This window comes from Melanotaenia boesemani, chromosome 7 (assembly GCF_017639745.1).
Source record: "Melanotaenia boesemani isolate fMelBoe1 chromosome 7, fMelBoe1.pri, whole genome shotgun sequence".
Lineage (NCBI taxonomy): Eukaryota > Metazoa > Chordata > Actinopteri > Atheriniformes > Melanotaeniidae > Melanotaenia > Melanotaenia boesemani.
In genome coordinates this window covers 30257248-30268915 of record NC_055688.1, presented here as the reverse complement: position 1 = coordinate 30268915, position 11668 = coordinate 30257248, and positions in this window count along the sequence as shown.

The window sequence follows — 11668 nt, the reverse complement described above, 5'->3', positions numbered from 1 at the left end:
CCCTTGGAAACAGTGCCCTCAGACAAAGGTAATATAGGTGAATACAACAAGATGAAACAACAATAATAAATCTCTGCAACAACAGAGTGTTAGACCAGATTCTGTAACACCTACATAAGTCCACAGCAAAAAAACAGCTGTCCCTCAAGAATTTGTCCCACAAACATTTTCACAACTCCAGAAATGTTACATGTTGAATTTTTCCTTTACAAACCATAACATGTGCTGATATTTTACAAGTCATCTGTCACAAAAGTAATAAAGTCAATAGTCACAAACATAACAATGGAGTAGGGGATGGAAAGCAGTTTTAGGCTGAAAATATACATAAATTGGCTCCATCATGAGTGTAATTGTTCACATACAGGACCAGTCAAAGTTTGGACACATTTTTACCAATATATTCCAATGGGAAAGTGTGTCCAAAGTTTTGACTGGTAGTGTACTTGTTTGTATATGCTTGTTACCAGAGGATCGCACTAGTGGGAACGAAAGACTAGAGCTGCAACTCAACAAAAGAAATGATTGAACATATGACATTATGAAGTGATAGTCTCATTAAAAAAAATGTAAAACATACCATTTTACAACGAGATAGTCTACTGTTTTTAACGTGAAACATAACATATGCAGAGCATGTTGTTGCAACCTAAAAAAGTTGGGGCACAATAAATTTTATGGAGATGCAATAGAAATTCTCACCATACAATACAATTCTTTACCATTTTATTTCTAAAGTACTTTAAAAACAAGATAACAGCTGTCCAAAGTACTTTTTAAAAAAAGTAAATGAAAAAATAGAACATAAAAACAAAAAAGAACAAGAATTAAAATGCAAATTAAGATCAACAATGAAACAGGTATAAATGACCAAAAAGGAGCTATAAGAATTTTAAAATAACACACACACACGTAGGCTAATATTCGCCCACAACATACTTGTCTAAAAGAGTCCTTCAGATCTCGGCATGTTGACACTTTATACCTCAAAAAAGAAAGCAACACCAAGTCCATAAGGTCTGGCAAAAAAAGTTGTCTTCTCTTTTTTTTTTTTTTTTTTTTTTTTTTTTGTAGGTTGCTAGCACTTAACCTGAAACCTCTGTGAGACACATCAGCATACTTCTCTTTGCAATTTAACCGACCTTATTTTCTTTTTATTTGAACTGACTGCAAAATGTCAGTTTTATGTGTTATTTGTTAGAGCGTGACACCAATATCTGTCAGCAGTATCCTTGCATCTTCACTGAAGCGTCAGTCATAGGGATAACTATTATAAATTCCTTTGTTCCTAGCATGATTTGACTTGTATGAGCGATCACATTTAACTAGGTTTAACAAGCTTCTCTACTCAGAACAATTCATCACCTTTCAAAAAGAAAAAGAAAAAAAGGGCATACAATTCTTCAAAGTACAATGTACAAGTGCCAAGAACTATGACAGAAGAAATGTTGCAGAAGGTATTAATCTGCTGGGTGGAAATGTCAGATTACATCTATTCAGGATGTAGGAGGATAGTATCCTATCCGTACAGGTCGTCACAGGTCACCAGTCCATCACATAACTAACACAAAGACAGATCATGCATGCTTACACTCATTCATGGGTCAATTGAGGATCACTAATTAACCTAACAAGCAAATCTGTGGAGAAAACCAGAGGCAGAGAAAGGCTGCTGAAATATTTGAACCAGAAATCTTCTTCCTGTGAGGCAAGAAGGCTAACTGCTGCACCGCCCTGCCATATAAATACAATACAATAACACTTAGTTTGACTTCACCCCTGGCAAAGTTCAATATACTAATGAGGATTAGGTGGCGTGACTGAAAGTTCCAGCAAAGCCGCAAGAAAGGAAGCTCTTTGTGATACATCAGGTTTTTGATAAATAAGCTGATGCCTGACCCTTCAATAAAGCACAGCATCCAGATCAGAAAACATGAATGTGTTCACAGTTCACATGAGTATGTTTGCAGTGATCCACGTGCTCCTTCATCCCATGCTACTATTTCCTTCAGCTACCAAACAAAGGTCTCTTTCAGCCATGTTGCCATAGTATTTGTGCACCGATTACACACAAAAACTTTAGCTGACTCTACACAATACAAGACAATAACACCAAAAGCAAAAGGAGTGTGATTAAATTGGCTATAGTAACTAATGAGGTGGGGGTATAACAGATGTTCTGAAGAGACTTTCTCTCACTAATATGATTAAGGAGGACTTGTTGGCAGCCACGAACGTTATGCAAGTTTGCCTCAATGATGTATAAAGAAATCAAGTGATAATGAGCATAAGGCTGTAAAGGAATGATTCAATCTTTCATGCTAAATAAAGCTTAATCTCTTTGCTGCATGATGTATGTAAGGTAATTTTGTTATCCTCCACTTGAAGCTGTTTTCAGCTGGCTGATCAGTTTATGAGTTCAACACGATTAATACCCAGGAAATGTGAACAGTAATGTCACTTAACACAAGGTTGATGTTGAACTCATGAATATTTGGGGAGTGGGAAAATACTTTTAACTGCTTTTAGGGGAACAATTTTATTTGACTGTTTAGGAAAAGAATGGGGGAACAACTGAGACCCAAAGGAAGAATTATGTATAAAAAAATACTGCACTGCAACACAAACACAATTACTACTTTTGAACATGTTGCAAATCAACTTTCTTGTTGTTGTTGTTGTTGTTGTTGTTGTCTGACACTGATTTTCTGTCTTAAACCCACTAAATGGGAAGAGCTCGAAGTAGACCAAGGATAATTACACATGACAAAATGGGCAGACTTTGATTTATTCTATTGTGATTGTGTTCATCATCAGATGGATAAAAGAATAATTCCTTGGTTCGCGCCCTCCACCATGAAGCACAGTTGGAGGATGAGTGATGGTTTGTGGGCGTTTTGCTGCAGCTGCTATCTGCCCAAACATATCCTAGTGTGGGATATGTTTAAGCAGTCCACGGCTGCTTATGTGACCTCTAGAGGTCCTGGGAGTAACTGCATATGAATTATAAAAATGGCTGTCAAGAAGTTCACATTTGTGGTCACGTTTGTAATACTAGTATTATTTTACTATACAAGTAATATTTTAGCCCTTATTGTGAAAATTTTCTAACCCCAGTCAAGTGAAGAAATTAGCTAAACCCAAACAGGAAGTGGCAAAGTTTCGTGATAACAGTTTCTCTTTAAATGTAACTAAGGCAACCAGCAAATTGGCATCCATGATGGTGACAATTTATGGGCATGTATTTTTGCCCAAATCATTATCTTTTTCGAGCCTTAAATGAGTAATATAATTGCCAGAATGTGACCAAGAAGTGAAGGAAAAGTTTTAGTAAAGTGTTGTTTTTTTAATAAAAGATTTAAAAAATTTTTTTTGTTTTTTGGTCTGTCTTCGGCTTTGGTGTCACATGAAAGACTGAAGGAAACACTTGCCAGCTTTAGTGTGGGCGCAGCCATATAAGTTGTATTTCCCTCATGCTGCTGTTAGGGGCAATATTATTAGTCATATTTCAGGGTATGAATAAACATCCTGTTTCAGTTGAAAGACTTGTTGTTTTAGCCAAAATCAAAGTTGCCACTCTTGGACAAACATGGATAATACTCCATCTCGCACCGTTGAGTTGTGTCTTCAGAAGATCGTTTGGTATGTCAAGCAGCAAGACAATGACCCCAAACAGACCTGTGGACAGGGTAAAAACTACTTGGAGAAAAAGTGAGAAGGATACCATTCTGTCTGCAAACAGACCTCAAGAAGAGCTTTTCAGAAGAGCTCAAACTGTGCAGCTAACATATCACACAACTGCTCAGTCAATGTCTTCAAAATGCTTTGGAAGAGGTTGTAGAAGAGCTAAGGATGATCCGATGATTTAGTTAAAGCGTGCAAAAAAAACAAAATAAAAATGTCAGTTTGAGGAAATCAGATATCTAATGTGTATAATATTGACTTTTTTGCCCTTACTGACAGTTCTCTATTACCCGTTTGGAACGAGTATGAATCATTTTAATCACTTTTGTTAGCCATGCTAACCTGCTAACAGTTGCTAACAATAGCCAAACAAACAATTCACATGACTTGTGTTTTCCTGTAAATAACTAAACTTTCTCTACCATTTAGCTGTGTAAGCCCAACTCTCATGTTATATACTGTGAGATGAACAAAAATAAAGATTTATTTTTGTTTTAATAGAGTCCCTGGAAACTGAAGAAACACTAATGCCTGTTGCATTTAGTTCACCTTCTCCCAGTGTCTAGTCCTTGTCATCGTTGTCCTCCTACTGATTTCAGTATAGCAGACCAGGTAGGAAATACAATGAAAGCTGTATTTACTCCAGTCAAGTGTTCTGGTTACCAAACATATTGTATTGACACCTTCAGTCTTGTGGTAATTTCCTCTACTTTCATTTGTGTGATTATATTGAGGGGGGCTGTGGCTCAAAATGTTTGAGATCCACTGTTGTAGAGCACCTTGATAGCACTATGGACATCTAAACTGTATAGAGGCCATCAATGAATATACCCGCTAAAGAAAAAGTGACATGCAATTAGTTAACTAAGGACCAATCCTGTAGAGCCATTTTGGTGAGTAATGGCTGCCCTGAGAAGGTCTTTCCTTCTTCTTAACCCCGTGGGACCCCTGAGACCGAGGTGTGAGCAGATTGATAGCAATGCTGTGAGGTCTGTGCTTAAGCTACAGTCAGTCATGCCGTGATTTAAATTATGCCATCAACCAATTAAGCTCTTTAGAGCACACCACAATTACCACAAAGCCCAGACATCATGACATCATTTGAAATCTGTCTATCTGTCTCCTTTGAGTAGAGGTCACTGCTTTCTAATATGGAGCTGTGGATCACACAGGTTCAAAACCCAAGAAGGAAAAAAAACTATTCTTTTTTTCTTCTTCTTTTTCCCCCTTTCAAATTAGAAAAGAACAATTAAGATGTTATAAATAAGATGACCTTATTTAATTACCAGAAGGATGAGCACTACTTTGAGGATTAATCACTTTCATAAACCCTTCAAAAATGAATATTTCAATTTCTGTTATGTGTCAATAACCCCCTTGTACCCCAACATATTATCTACCTCTGCTGCTCTGAAAGAGGACCTTTAACGCACCACATGAAAAAGCAAGGAGCTGAATACTGTCATGTGATGTCTGTTTCTCCAAGTTAGCTGACGCAGATGTGACGTCACCTGCTACTGAATGGGTGCCTTTGACAGTTTGGTGAGGATAACATGGTTTAAGGAACGCATCAGTAAAATCAGTTGCCGTCTGTGCCAGAGGGACTATCAGCCCTATCTGGAGGCTAACATGATCCTTCCCCTCGTGGAGAACCGCAGGGACTTTTCCCACTGCTTCTTAGTGTTATTATTGTTCCTCGATGACAGATGCTTGTTCAGATCAATCAGTGGGCTGAAAACTGCTCTAAATTTGTGGGTGTCAATCCCGTGTGAACCATTGAAAAGAAATGTTACACTTGCTAAAGCAGCGCAACCATATTTGTGTTTTGATTACTCTGATTCATTTTTGTTTGGCTGGGAAACAGAATGGACTGCATTAGTATTACACAATCCTTAATTCAACACCAAAACCTGAATTCTGGTCTAACTGGTCCTCACAAAGGCACTGTCAAAAAAAACAGTGATTGTCAAATGAAAACTCCTTTAAGGCTGCAGTGACCCCCCGATTTCCTCTTTTACTGTGTGTATTTACAGACTGGATGCTAAGAGTCTACACAGTTTAAAACAACCTGGAGTCAAATTACACAGAGGATTTTTCTTTTTTAGAAAGCGACAAGTTGCAAGTGTGACTCGAGTGTTAATTCAAGTCTCAAGTTGTAAACTTAAATTTTTAAGCTAATTAGGATTTATTTAACAATGTTATTATCTCTATTCCAGTGTGTAAAGGTTTGGAAAGTGAGGAGACCAGCTGCTGGAGTTTTAGGAGGAGAATGTTGTTCCATTCTGGTCTGATGCAGAGTTCTAGCCTCTCAGTAGTCCTGGACCTTTGTTACTGGAATTTTTGTTTTATCATGCACCAAATCTTTTCAATTTCTAAAAGGTCTTGATTACATGTAGGCCAGTTCAGCACCCGGATTATTCTCTTCCACGTCATGCTATAGTAATGGATGCAATATGTGGTTTGGAATTGTCTTGCTGAAATATGCAAAGCCATCCCAGAAGGAGATGTCTTCTAAAACCTCTGTGTACTTTTCAGAATTGATGGAGCCTTCACAGATGTGTCACAGGCAGTAATCCCACACCATTACCACCACAGATACAGGCATCCGAGCTGCTCTCTGATAAATAACTGGATGGTCCCTCTCCTCTTAAGTCTGCAGGACAAGGTGATCCATCTGACCAGAGAACAGTTTTCACCCAGACCATTTTAATGGCTGAGAAAAGATAGAGGCATTTCTGAATCACGTCCACATATGTGTTCTGGAACACGTCCAGAAATCACAGTGTTCCTGAGCCCATGCAGTGATTTCCAGTAGAGAATCATTCCTGATTGTAATGCAATGCTGCCTGAGGTCCAGAAGATCACAAGCATCCAATTTTGACTTTGGGTCTCAGATCGTACAGAGATTCCTCCTTGTTCTCTGAAACTTTTGATTATATTATACACTGTAGATGGTGGGATCATTAACATCTTTGCAATTTTACATTAGTGTTCCATACTTTTTACACACAGTTTATGAAGGATTGGTGAATATCTGCCCATCTTTACACTTTTAGAGGCAGAGCCTATCTGAAATGTTATTTTTTTATCCCCAGTCATATTACTGACTGTTACCAATTAACTTAATTAGTTGTCAGTGCTTCTCCAATTGTTTTTAATTTGTGTCAATATCTTTTCCAGCCGTTTGCTGCCCTTGTTCCAACTTTATTTTACTATCAAATCAAATCTGATTTATAAAGCACTTTTCATCTACAAAGCAAAACAAAGTCATGTACATAATAACAACTAATTTTGCATATTTAAAACTAAATTTAAAAAACCTTCACACACCAGAGTGTACTGTATAACAGGAGTACCCCTGTTGTCAAATCCAAAATCAGCTAGCAAAAATAATAGAAGAGAAATACAGCAGATCCAACGTTTTTTTGTTGTTTTTTTTTTGTTTTTTTTTGTTTTTTTTTTTGTTTTTTGTCAGAACAAATTTGCTAAAACGAGCACAAAAGAATGTACTCGTAAATGCAATGGTGTAAAAATGTCATTATGTAATATCATTATTAGTGATAATTGTGTGGCTTTATATGACTGTACAACAATCACGGGACACTTCAGCATTGAGAACAATTTTCTGATAACCTAATTCACTTAGTGACATTTAACGTAACACTTAAAATATAACACATTAAGGTGAATTATAAGTATTTTTTGAAAAAATGACCTAAATACATCAAAATCCTTTCATTAAGTTCAACATATACTTAACATAAATGGTCTTTTTTTTAATTATTATTATTATTATTATTATTATTATTATTATTATTATTATTATTATTATTATTATTATTATTATTATCAACAGTTCCCTCTTTCTTTGTGGTCACACAAATAACTTGTTAATTCTTTAATTTCTTTTTCTTTTTTTCTGTTTTTTGTAGCAGCAACAGTTACTGTCCGGCTACTGTCTGATCGAAACAAGTCTTCAAAAATGTTTAAAAGTTAAAACAGGTAAGCAGTGGAAATCTTTGCATTCCACAACTTCCATTAGTTATATAAGTTTTAAGTTTCCTTTTTAGTCTAAACCTATCCCGTTAATGCATCAACCTAACTCAATAGCCATCACAACAGGAAGTGAGCAGTAACTGAATAAAAAAAAAAAAAAAAAAGAAAGAAATCAAGCCAAAGTCAATTTGTTCAGGCACTGGGTCAGACAGACTTCAGACTCAGCTTAGCTTATACTTAACAAATACTTTCCTCATTTGTATGAATAACACAAACCAGTTGAACAAGCTTCATGCAGCCATTCGTTGCCATACATCACTGACATTCATAAGACTCTGATTACCATCTTAGTTTCTTGGATGCACAGACAATATCCTGCAAAAAAAACACCACAAATGGACAACAAACACCAAAGCAAAATTACCAAAAGTTGCATAACAGCAAAATACAAGAATAAATCTGTGGTGGATGCTAAGGAACTGTAAATTTTCACCTTTTTCAGAACCAGCAAGGTAGCAAACTCAGCTGTTAAGCTAAGAAACGCACTTTGAACAAAACTGGACCTTGAGTTTCTCTGTGTGATATTAAACCCACTTTCCAGTAAGGAGATGGCTGTACTTTTGTTGATTTAATCAGCTTGTAAATTAAATTCAGTCCTTTTGGATTAACTAAGTGCATTTGCTTATAACAAATTCATTTAGGTAGGTTATATTTTTTTCAGCGTAGCACAATTAAGTCCACCTACTAACCTTGTGTTGTCTTCACATTTACTACGCACCCTTTGCCCTCCTGGGTCAAACTGACCCGGTCTGTTTGACTGCTTATGAAGCATGAGGTACAAAATAATTGCCAAATATTTTTATTTGCCCTTGTTACATTTAAATTAAGAATTAAGAAAAATAACACATTTAATTGCAGTTTGCATTCCAAAAAACACAAAATTTTTGTCAGAGCATAATTTATGGTACACCAAATACATTGATGTACACGTCAGAGCTTGGCTAGTCAGTGTTGCTAATTTAACTACTTTGGCAATATATTGTATCTAGTGAGTTTTTAAGGCCCATTTAGTGACTTTATTTTAAAAAAGCAACTAGCAACAAAGCTAGAAACTTTTTCTGGTGTAATTGGAGACTTTTGTAAATTGATGTGAAAGCACGTTTGCTTCTTCTCAATGAGCAGCACTTCTGCAGGCCCTTCCCCATCCAAAAGTGCTTACGGCTGAATTCAGAGCAGGAGATGTTCACCTTTGCTCAAAGAACAGACTGAAACTAAAACACGCTGGCTGATCCCACCCTGGCTTACCATCACATAATAATGCCTATTAATGAAGAGTGTGGACAAAACATTTAAAAAGTTAAAAGTAGAATTTAATTAGAGAACAGCTAGAGCAGCTAGTTAAAGTACTCACCTGTTGTCTTCTCGGGTCAAATTGATTGATTGACCATTGACCATTATCAAGTCCAGAACTTGTAACCCAGGAAGAGTAGCGACCACTTTGTGGAAGCTAATGGGGATCCTAATAAATAAACAAATAAACAAACAAACCTTAATTTTGCTGAGAGCAATACTTGTAATTTGGAAAGCCAGACCTTTAAGCCCTTTGATTCTTCCACTTTTGATCTTTATAAGAGCAATGTTGATCCAGATCAAAACTTCTTTTCCTCTTTTGATTTCTCAAATATAATATAATGATTTGTGTGCTTCTATGCTTGCAAATATTTTTCCTACTTTTTATCTGAATATTAGACAAAACTATGATGATTTTATGATTTTTCTGTAATTGGCTTATCTGAAACATGGCACTCAGATGACTCAAAAGATATGTTTAAATTACCGAATTATCTTTCAATTTATCATGAAAGACCAAACAGAAGTGGAGGTGGAGTATCTCTGTTTGTTCATGCTGATTATGATTTCAAAATAAAGGATGGCCTTTCATTGAAAGCAGATGGGGCTGATGTGGAATCTCTTTTTCTGGAGCTACCAAATGCTTTTCATGTAAAAAAGGTTATTGTTGGAGTTATCTTTCAGCCACCTTATTCAATTATCAAATATTTTAATAAAAGTCTTTTCTTTTTACTTGACCTTATTAACAGTGAGAGAAAGCCTTGTTATATTTTGGGGGTCTTTAATTTAAATCTTCTTAGACATAATTTTGAAGAATGCATTGGGGGCTTTCTAAATACTCTATTTCAATCATTTCTTTCCACTGTTTTACAAACCAACGAGTACACAGAAAATCAGTAACCTTGATTGATAACACTTAACCTAACACCTTGTCTGAAAGCACGAAATCTGCTAAATTTGATGATGATTTGTCAGACAATTTCCCTATATTTCAATTTTTGATGATAAATACAAATTTAGAAGACACAAAGCAAATATTACTTCAAAAAATATGAGTCAGCAAAATGTTAGTAAGTTCAAGGACATATATATATATATTGATTCCTACTCTGCTTACTCATGCTGTTTACAAATCCTAGAGAAACAAATATACAAATTCTATTTGGTCTGCAAAAAAGGAATATTTCAGTAAGGACTTCATCAAGTGTTCTAACAATATAAAATATACATGGAAAGTAATAAATCAGCTGCTTCAAAAGGATAAGGCTTCCTCAGATCCACCTTCTGTGTTTTTTAAGATGTGAAAAATCTCTAAACAACCCATTTGATATAGCTAAACATTTTAATGATTTCTTTGGAGGTATGCATAAAAAATAACCAATGACATACCAGCTTGTGATAAAAATCCTTTGAATTCTATTAAAGGCTCATTTCCTATTATGTCTGCTTGACAGTCAGGAAAAAAGTGTAGTCGTTGACCAGCTAAACACATCTGCAGCTGGCCATGACAATATTTTGGTGTCTCTTGTCAAAGAGGTGAAACAATCGATCTTGAAACTACTTTCTCGTACTTTTTCTCTGTCTCTACAAACAGGGGTTGTGCCAGAAGACCTTAAAGTTGTCAAAATTATCCTCCTGTTCAAAGCCAATGATCCATCTTACTTTACCAACTACAGACTATATCTATTTCGTTATGTTTTTAAAATATATTAGAAAATATTGTCTATAAAAGGATTGTTTTTCATTTAGATTCCAATGTGTTTCTTGGTATGGTTTTCACAAAAATCCTTCCACTTGTATGGCTTTACTTCACCTGGTTAACAAAGTTACTTCTGTTCTCTAAAATAATGAATTTACTTGAAGTATCTTCTAAGGCATTTCAAAAGCATTTGACTCAGTAAATCACAAAATCCTGTTAGCTAAATTACATAAAAATGGTTTCAGAAATGTTACCTTGTTTCCAATAGAAGTCAGTTTGTTTCTGTTAAGGGATGCTTTTCAAACAGAGTTAGACTTGCTGTGGGGTTCCACAGGGGTCTATTCCTTGGACCACTGTTGTTCCTTATTCATATAAAAGACGTATGTAATGTTACAAATGTGCTTTCACCAATTATGTTTGCAGATGAAACAGCCCTAGCTCTGTCACATTTTAATTCAACTTGATTTTTCCACTCTGTCCCAGTTTGTCCAGCATCCCCACAAGGGCACACACATTGAGAGCAAACCTGTGAAATGACAGTATCACCATCTATAACATCGGCTGCATGGGTCAGCAATAAGCAAGGCATCATGCAGCTTGAGATGGTTTACCAATATTTGATACTTGAAACACTCTGTAGCATCCGTTGGTAAAAGATTGTCAAAAGCCAACTTTAGTCTGGAGAAATTTTTTTATTACCTTGCCCAAGAAGGGGAAATAGTGGGTTTAGGCCCTCTGTACATCTTCTTTTGATCATTAGCAAAAAACCCCACAATATTGTCTTCGATCCTGAGCTGCCTATTCTCCTGTTTTATCTCCCTTATTGCTGCAAGGACCACATCAATTCATTATGAGTTAATGTGAACTGCAGTCATTCTGTCACCTGCAGAACCACGGGTGGGGAGGGGTGTCATCCTGGCAGGTTTTCTCATAATGTTA